Source organism: Anomalospiza imberbis, chromosome 8 (assembly GCF_031753505.1).
Source record: "Anomalospiza imberbis isolate Cuckoo-Finch-1a 21T00152 chromosome 8, ASM3175350v1, whole genome shotgun sequence".
Classification (NCBI taxonomy): domain Eukaryota; kingdom Metazoa; phylum Chordata; class Aves; order Passeriformes; family Viduidae; genus Anomalospiza; species Anomalospiza imberbis.
Genome location: NC_089688.1, coordinates 20,599,087 through 20,609,365, shown reverse-complemented (window position 1 = coordinate 20,609,365; position 10,279 = coordinate 20,599,087).

The window sequence follows — 10,279 nt, the reverse complement described above, 5'->3', positions numbered from 1 at the left end:
TTATTTCTCACATTTCATACAAGACTATATATTCACACATGGGAGATAATTCATCCATCCATCAGGAAGAAAATTTCAGTAATGAAATAACCAATATTGTATGGATCGTATGGTCCAGCACTAACATTCTTCTTTAGAAGGGGACGAGGGAGGCTTGGTTCCTTGTTTCCTGTTGCTGTAAGGTCTAACACACAGAGCTGTGGATGGCAGTGAATGCTGCAGGGTGCTCTTCATTCTTTATGATGCTTATGCTTATTCATAATTGCCAAGGCTGCCTAGGGCTCATCATAGGCTTAGCATCTCTTCATCTGTATGTAAGAATCTAAATAATGCATAGCTCTCACAAGTCTATGTCTTTGCACTATCTCAAGATTTTCTCCCTGTTGTCCTTTATGAAATGTGAATTATTGTAAGCATAACTCAGGATTATTTGCCTGTGTGCATTTGTTTGCATTCTGCAGAAGTCTGTCAATTTAATTTAGTTCTGAAGATGTCTCTAGTTAAGAGAACATGGGATATTATAAAGAGTACTATTTACACAATGTCTCCATGGCTTATTTTGGCCTATATCCTCTGAGCCAGGATGAGAATCTATAAGGAACATTAAAGAGAATGAGATAAGAAGATAGTGCCTCTGATTTTCCCTATATATATGTAATTTCCTATGGTGGAATTACTGAAACAAGGTTACTCCAGAGTTCCCTATGCCTCTAAAGAAATGCAGGAAAACTAAGGACATGTTGTTTTTCTGAGCAAAACCAGGATCTTTTTTCTTTCAATCAATTTAAAAATAGTCGTATAGATTTTCAAATTATAAAAGAGGTCCTGAAAACTTGCTGCACAGTGCTCAGAGAAGCAAAGTCCTATTGCAAAGCATAATTGATCACAGTCCAGAAGAGAGTTCTCTATCCTATGAAGTTATCCAAAATGACAAAGTAAAAAACCTTCTTGTAATGAACATTTTGGAAGGTGCAGTTCAGTGTTGAAACTGAGAGTGGTGGGGAACTTTACACACTTTGCATTTCTCTTTTTCATTACCATTTCATTTATATTCTACTATGAGTTATTACATCTACTGCTTCCAAAATTTCAGACTAGTTGAGTGCAATGGACTCATTGCACACCTATCATGTTTATGGAAAAGGAGAATAGAGGGCAGACCTTTACAGAGAATGGAAACAATGAATGAAGAATCAAATCACTCTCTGTAGGATTATACCACAATAAGAAGAGCTTAAAAAGAAGTATTAAAAATAAAAATGTAAGTATAAAAGCTGAGGACATCACTCAATCAAAATTAAAATCTATTAGCAGCTTAGATGATGAAAGTTTGTTTCTGTTTAATTTTAATATAGATCAAGCAAATGAGATATAAAAGCTAATTAAATAGTGTGTCTGTTTACTTCAGAAAAAAAAACCCACAAAAATTAAAATTTGCAGTCTGTTGTTTTGAAGTTGGATATTTCAATGATTTCCTTACTTTTGGGGGCATATGCCCATGAGTATCACCTCAGAGTTCTGCAGTAAGGCCTAGAGCAATAAATGAAAAGAAAAATCAGTGTAGGAAGAGACTGCAACTAATAAATATTTGATCAGATACACAAATTTACACAGTTTGATAATGCCTTGAGGAATTTGCCATAAATTATTAACTCCTGCAATGTAAACGTGTGGTATTATGTTCCTTAAGAAACAGTAAGCCAATAAAGAGCTATTAATTTTTTCAAGCAATTTTTTCCAGAAGTACATATATCTGAAATATTATAGGCTTATATGAAATAATGTGAAAAAAAAGTGTGAATAAAAAATGAAAATAATAAAATATAAAGAAAGGTGTCCCAAGAAGCTTAGAATCTGTAGAGTCATTCCCACTTTTTTGAAGAATGATACAATTTTAAGATGGGAATTGAAAGTGTTTTTAACAATTAAATTACCTTAGGAAAAAAAAATCAGTCCTAAAGTAAAAAGTATCTGGAACAGAAACACCTCTTGACGCTTATCTTGGCTATTTAAATGCCAAATGTTACTCCAACAAAACACATTTGGGGTAGGTTTTACATTTAACTCAGGAGCAGCTGCAAGGGTAACATCATAGGATTGGACTGTACAGCACAAAATGTGATTTTCATAGTTACTTCTAGAATGCAAAGAGATTCCTTTCCTCTACAAAGACAGAATCTTTGTAGAGTTTCTGTTACTGTGGGTCAGGCAGTGCTCCTGCACATCTTCCCTTGCTGCAAGGCAGTGATCACACTGAAATACAGGGACCTGCTAAAGAGGCAAAAGTGCTCCTCGTCCCTCTTTATGGGCACCTCGGTGTGTGTGGCAGAGACACATCAGTGCAGTGCTACCAACAGGTGGTGAAAAATGGCCAGCTGTTAGGCAGCAGGGAGAGCTTAAAGAAAGAATTTTCCATTACTCTCTCATTGGAAATGGAAGTTAAATGCTTCAATTTTTCTCAGGAGGGATTAGAACTTCAGAGTTCTCACTACCAAATACAGCAACTGGGAGAATCTAGGTAGTCTTCATCTTTTACATGGATTTTTCGGTATGCATTTGAAGATGTCCAGCAGTCACACACACTGGGATAATTATTAACCATATCATGTCACCCTTTGCCCTTACAATTTTTCCTTTAGAGGGACCTCTAAAAAGGAAAGATCTTTCTTTCTGATCACTCTAAAATTAAATAATGAACTGAAATGCATTTCAGTCTGAATAAATTAATCTGAAACCAAGCATGAAAAGCACATAAAAACATTCATCATCTTCACATTTCCGCACAGTATATTTTCCTGCTTATGAAATTTTATAGCTCATGTCTGCAGGAAGCAACATGGAAAATGTTCTGCTTCTGCAAGACTGAAAATGCTGTACATAGATGGATTATTTACAAATCAGATACCACTTGGAAATCCTAAATGCTGTTAGGAAGAGCTGTCTATATGAACTGGTGTATGTACTAGAGAGTTTTCATACATTTAAAATTAAAGTTTGTGTTAATTGATCCTAGTAAATGACATAACATCTTTTAGGAAAAAGAAGGGGTAACATTTTCTCCATGGTGTTTTAGTCATTGAAGCTGTCAGGAAAAGCATTGTAATCTATTAATTTATAATCTATGTATTTACAGGAATACATTGAGTCCCACAATAAATTACATACAAGTTTTTTTCCAAATTTCACCTTTATAAAAAATAATTTAGTACAGGAAACCTTAAAGTTATTCTGTTTCATTTTGTGGAGGGCAACTATTAAGGGATTAATAATATCAGAAGCAAATTGTAAAAACTTGAAATATTTTTATTCCTATTAAACTTGCAATAAAAAAACAGAAATCTGTCTATCCATGATGGAATAAAACCCCCACAAATCTGGTTTGATTGATTGTCATGCACAAAGCTAAGGAAGCATTAATGTAGATAAAACATTCTTATTTGAGCCATGTGAGTTTCTTAGACACAAATTCTCACAAATATTTATGTTGGGCTGTTTAGGGTGCAAGTAAACCAAATGTTACATCCATTTTTCCTTTGTTTTAAATACAAAGTCTCCATATTCTATCTGAAATCAAAGTTTTGCAATCACGTTCCATGTAAACTTTGCTTGATTTCATTAATGTGGAGGAGTCCATAATTTTTGATAAGCAAGTTTTAGGTTAAGGAATCTGTCCCAAGCAGGAATCTCTAGTATAAAGAGCAATAATTCAATGTTTGAAATCGACGGTAATTTTAGTTTTGCAGAAACTGGGCAAAAAGGAAGCCAGTTTAAACTAGATGGAAAATGTAGACATTTATCAAGTCCTTGTTAGTATTTTATACAAATAAAATATATATGCACATTTAATTTCCCTAAAAGTATAAACTTCAGTAATAAAGACCTTGTCACTTGTTAATATTTAATTCCTAAGTTTATCAAAAGCACAGGAGAGATAGTGGCAGAGATCTTTACAGATAATTCTGTGAATGAAGAACTCAACTGCCACAGAATTTCAATATCTACTATGTACTCCTGTTAATTCCAGTGAAGATTCCTTCAGAACTAAATGTGTATTTCAGCATTTTATACACAGAGACAAAATCAATATGATAGTTTGACTCTTTATACAAAATTTGGCCCTACAAGTTAATACTCAGCAGTAGAAGAGGCCATGCAAGAGGTTTCTAAGGAAATACTACCTGAAGGGGCTAATATCTTTGAAATTCATGTAAAAGATGTTATTGCAATTAAGCCAGAGATGTGCCCTGTATGAGCCATAAGAACATGATTGTTTAGAGAGGCGATCCTTTCACCTGAATATGGGTGGTGCAAATTTTTCTGTGCACACAAAGAAATTAGTCAAGCTGGGGGGGCAGGGGGTGGGATTTTTTGTTTGTTTGGGGTTTTGTTGTTTGTTGGCTGGTTGTTTCTTTTTATCTATATATTTTCTATCTTAATAACCATACAATACCAAAATTAAACATGTTTTAGGCAGCGACACAACAAATTGATTGAGGGCTTTTTAAAGGTTAGTAGCAGTCTAAAGGATCTGAAAACACTCCTAAAAGTCACTGTACATGATGTGCAATTAGATGGTTGAGATTCTGCAAAATTTGGCATATGTCAGAGATAAGATTCCCTGCAGAGTTGCTCTGACTGCAGAATAGATGTGACCTTTTAGGGTCATAAAAAACAATAGTCATGTTAAAAATCATACATTCCCAGGTTTTTAAAAGGAGTTCAAAATGCTTCAAAATACATACATACATCGTCCCAATAGCCAATCAAGTTTAGTCCAGAGAAAAACCCCACAGAACTAAACTCACCTTGGTGAACTTCATCTTGCAAGGTTTTCAGGGCCCTTTATCTACCCTTTAAATTGGACAGGACAAGGCAATCCTATACTTTCGTCTGACTGAGCGATCAATACTCTAAAAAGAGATAATATAAGAAACCAATCATGATACTGCAAAATTCTTTATTTCTTCTCTGAGCTTGAGCAAAGGGCACAAAAAAAAGTGAATTTAAATTAGCATAAAGGGTTGTGCAGATATTAAGTTAATTCACTGCCTTCATTTGCTTGTCTGGTAAACTGGTAGATCTTCAGAGCAAAAATAGTTTTTTGATTGAGAATTCACAGTACTGGTCAAATAAGCTTTTGTAGGATTTGACCACAAAATCTCTGTTTTGCTTCCAAGGTATTTCTTTGTATTAGAATAACTTGGTGAAAGGCACATAGTAACAGGAGAGACTGGCTGTGGACAATGAAAGCCCACTGAAGATTATTACAACCTTTATACTCTCTTTAATGGGCTTTGGATCAGACACCTAGGAACAGAAAAGCATGATAGAATTGGCTGAAAATATGATAGCAGACGTGGATTAACTTAAAACTGGACATTGCAGACAAAGCCAGAGCCGTTGCAGCAGAGACTCTCAGCTGTACCTCGGGATATGCTGTAGGACTGGCTGTGCAGGGCTGGAGGACTGATGGGAAGATACTGAAGTTTTCAGAACAATGAAGTACCAGTGAAATAGCTACAAGTGAGGAATATCAAGTGAAGAAATCAGTTTCCATCTGCTCTGCTGTATGGTCTTAATTGCATAATAAAGTAAACAGAACATATCACACATGATTTTTTATGGTTACTGTCAGTTTGAGAGTTCCTTTTGCAGGGTTGGCTTCTTCTCCCAAGCAGCTAATGACAGGGCTAGAGAAAATGGCCTCAAGCTGCACCAGGGGAGGTTTAGGTTGGACAGTAGGAGGAATTTCAACACAGAAAGGGTGATTAAACTTTGGAATGGACAGCCCAGGAGGTTACCACTCCTGGAGGTGTTTAAGGCTGGGCCTGTCACATAGTGCCATGGTCTATTGACAAGGTGGCATTCAGTCATAGGTGTGACTTGATGATCTCAGAGGTCTTCTGCAACATAATTGATTCTGAATTGCTTCACGTATTTTTGGCAGCAGAGTAGGATGATAATTATTTCAACTATGTGGAGAAAACAAATTCATTGCCATTCCTATCCTGCTAATGAGATGTGAATGAACAGTGAAAAGGATTGCCATGAGATGGACACATTGATCATCACTCTACACATAAAGATAGTGAAAAGCAAAGGGTAAATTAGAGGAATTGAGGCGCTTCAAAAAATGCTTTAACATTTCCAAATCTGCTGCTTCGGAAAAGATAGCATTCTCTTAAAAGGCACATTAAAACTAAGGAAGTGACAAGACATAGAAGGTATGTTTGGCCTCAGGGCAAGTACCATCTGGCACTCTTGTTTAAAATGAGAGTGAAGCAGTTAGAGAGCTTTGGAAGTGAATGTTGTAACAGGAAAAAATGTGATACATTTCAAGAGAAGGTCTAAGAGTTAGAGACTTTAGATTTTTTTGCTTGCTTTGTTTTTAACCCTGTGTACATTTTTTTAAAAGGTTAGTGCATGATTTTCAAATATCACTGCACATCCATGCATCGGTGGATTGGTTCATAAGCCCTGGTCTCTTTCACTGTTTTAGTGACCTATCAGTGCTGGGAATCTCCATCTTCAGAGGTTTCTGAACTGATCTGAACTACAAGTAATTGAAATATCTTTGAAAATTACATCATGAAGGGGAGAGGATATGTGTCCAACATCAGGAAAGATTTTCTAGCAGTGAACATATGGAAATTTTGCTGTTAATTGGGAAACTAGTAAGAAGCAGAAAGCTTAAGTTTGTGAGTCACATTCTTGTGAGATGATTCAACCAGCTGAGAGGGAACTAAATGAGCAAGGTTATGAAGTAAGGAAGCAAAGAGAATACAATCTCAGTTCCAGGTGATCCCAGATAATATAGCCTAAACTGAATTTTATGCTGTAGCAGCTTGACAGATGTTGACACCTAAGATAGCTCATTTGCAGCTAGCTTGGTTATCACTGTACTAGATTTAAATCTGCACCCTCATGAATAAACTGAACTGATACAAAAAAAACCCTAAACCCACAAAGTAAAAGATGACATTTTTCAGTTGCTAATGTACAAATCCTATGAGACTCCCTAATAACTCCACAATAAAAGGAAAAAGAAATTCTTAATGTGGAAAAGAAATTGAACATAAGTGGCATTCCTGAGACTTGATGTGATGATTCATGACTCGAATACTAATATAGCTGGTTATTGCATATTGAAAAAAAGATAGACTACTTGAAAGATGTGGTATGTATTCAGCATTCTACATCTCTCTCTCTTACAGCTCCTGGCAAATCAGGAGCATAGGCTTTAAATGCATCTAGAAGAAAATGTTAACAATGACAAAGTAGAAATCTGTTACAGACTATTAGATCAGATGAGTTTCTTTTAAAATGCATGTCAATAATGTGTTCAAACAAAGAAAGAAAACAATTTTTACATAAAATAGGAGCTATACATTTCAAATTTTGCGCATGTGGTGATAAAGAAATGTTTACTGAATAAAAAAAAAAAAAAAAAACAAACACCCCAAACAAACACAACAGGACAGATATCAACTGATAAAGGCATGGTAGTTATATACATTAGTGCTCAAGTATTCTCTGCATATATAAATAAATAAATAAATAAATAAATATATTCTGATAATAATATAACCTCCAAAGCTGAACCAGTCACATAAACACATGAGACTGGAATAAGACTGTGACTATACAGATATAAAATTCTATTTTCTATCAGTTCTTGGGAAAACTGATGAAAATATTTCCATTTTTCTCCTTCCCCAATTGTGTTCTTTTCAGAAAAAAAATGCCATTTGATTTTGTTATACATAATGTTTAAAATGCTCAGCTATTTTAATATTACTTGGTTTTGTTGAATTGAAAATTGGAAGTATAAAACGCAAAAGTGTGGATATAAAATGTGAAGCATTTTGCATGGGAAGAATCCAGTGTTATAATTTTTTTAAAAGATCATTTATGGAACACCAATTTTACTTTCCACAAAATGCTCTAAAGTTTTCTAATATTGTACAGCTAAAAAACTGCAAACCTTGAAGTTCAAGATTCTAACTTAGAGTGTTTCTGTTTCACATAAGACTATTTGAGGACCATTAGTGCTGCCTGGGATTTTACCTTCTGCTGTTATTCATTTCTTGTCAGCAAACTCTGTTCTCACACTGGCTGCTGCTCAGCAGTATATCTGCATTGTTAGATGTGTGACTTCATTTAGTTTCCTTCAGAGTGAAGGATGGAAGCTCATGTAACTGCTGCTCCAAAGTTTCCAGAGCCTTTTCCACTTAGGGAAGAAGCATCATTTATCTCTAAATTCATGTGCATAACATACAAATCGGATTCTGCATGCAATACATCTTTCAAAACCTACAGACATTTCATATTTTCATAGTGCTTATGGATAACTTTAATAAACCTTATCCTAGATGTGGTATCCAGAGGTTCCAGATTTCCCCTTCTAGGAAGTGTCAAATAGAAAAAGCATGGGGAGAAGCAAGTGCCTTTCTGCTTCTAGCTACCTAATGACTTCCCGGGAAACTGTGAGGATACCTGAGGAAACTACAGACAGTATCTACTTGCAACTCCAGCTTCTGTGGCCTGTACCCTTATTCTTAGTATGCATCACATCTGTCCGTGTGGCATTATAAAAAGGCATAACTGGTAAGGAAATGCTTCCTTTTGAGATTTGTCATCTGAGTTGACATGATTTGCAGTATTCTACCATCTGCAGATGAAGAATCAGTAGCATACTATAGGTCTTCCCCATTCTTTTTTTCTCCTTCTAAACTTTGTTTCCTTTGCTAATGTATGTAAAGGCATAGAGGTAAAAATCATCATTCTTGAGTGAAGAGAATTCTGTACTTCCTGTCATGAAAATAAACATAGGTCTTGCCCTTGTATTTATATGAAGCAGAGAGGTCAAAAGGGCTAAGATTAACTATTAAAAAAAAATCACAAAAACCTTAAGCAGAGAGGATTACCTGTGCAAAAAACTGATGTGAAAATAAATTAGAGAGACATTTTTCTTTCCTGTTTACAAAAAAATATCAGAAGTGTGTCCTTAAAGATACTGGGAAACCCCAAAATATTACTTTAGTATCCTGGGTCCTGACATATGATCAAAATAATGCAATGAAGGTGCTGGTCATCTGCCTAGTGCCAAAATCTGGCTGAGAGCTTTGGAACAGAAAAACAAATTCACAGAAAACCTCACACATTAGCAAATAAAGTCTTGCATACAAGATTAATCATATGACATGTTATAATTTTACCAGCCTGTATAGAATTCCAGCCCACTTTGCATCTTCCTTGATCTTCTCATACATTTCTGTCTTCAGTCTTTCTTCTATCCAGCAATATGTAAAACACTGTGAATAAAAAGAAAAATAGAGATTTTTTTTTCAAAAAATAAAAATCCTGAATATTTCTTATGTATTTGCAGATAAGGGACTGTCCATGGCTGACCATGACAATATTGCTAAGCTTGACTTGCATACTTCAAAGTAGTTTTATGGAAAATAATAACTGGTCTGAGAGTTAGCAGAGGGTGGTCCCTATGAGCTGTATCACACTAACAACTACTAAAGGCCATTGTTACCCCTTGTCACCAAAGTGAGCTATGCAGGATGGAAAACTTACTAAAGGGCAACCAACTTGAAATACATATAATAAGAATGCAATTTATATTACAACATGATCTCCTTTAATTTTCATCCATTGAGCTACATTATGCATTTACTTAATGCCAGGGCAGCCTAAGTTGACCAGGATTAAGTGACAGGAGAACTTGGCTGATTAAATTGCTTTAAGGTGATTCACATGGTGCTAATAGTGTAGACATCAACAACAAATGGTGGTGAATAATGTAATAGAGACAAATAACATGCAGTTAGCTAAGGCTAATTTTATCAGCAGGTGCTGAATACAGTCCGTAGCTATTACAGTGCTGAAAATAAAAAGGCATACAGTAAATATCTCTAATGCTGTAAGTTACAGCCTGCATGTTACTTAAATTGTATGCAGTCATCCTGTATTCTGAGGTGTCAGCAACAACCTAATTGCTAGCCTTTTGTTCTTTAAATGTTTACTTTGAGAGATGTTTCTGGGGAAAAAAGTTTAAAAAAAGATTCCAAAAAAGTAAAAAAAAAGTTTAAAAAGTAGAAGGAAATATGCTTGGATGCACAACAGTGAGGTCACAGGTACTTGGAAGTATTTACCATATGTGGATTTTAGTTTCCATCTGTGTGTCTCATTAGCATTAAAATCCTTGAACCACTGTAATGAATTGATGAAACATATACAGCTATATTATGTCATCTGGTGGTAGCTAAAT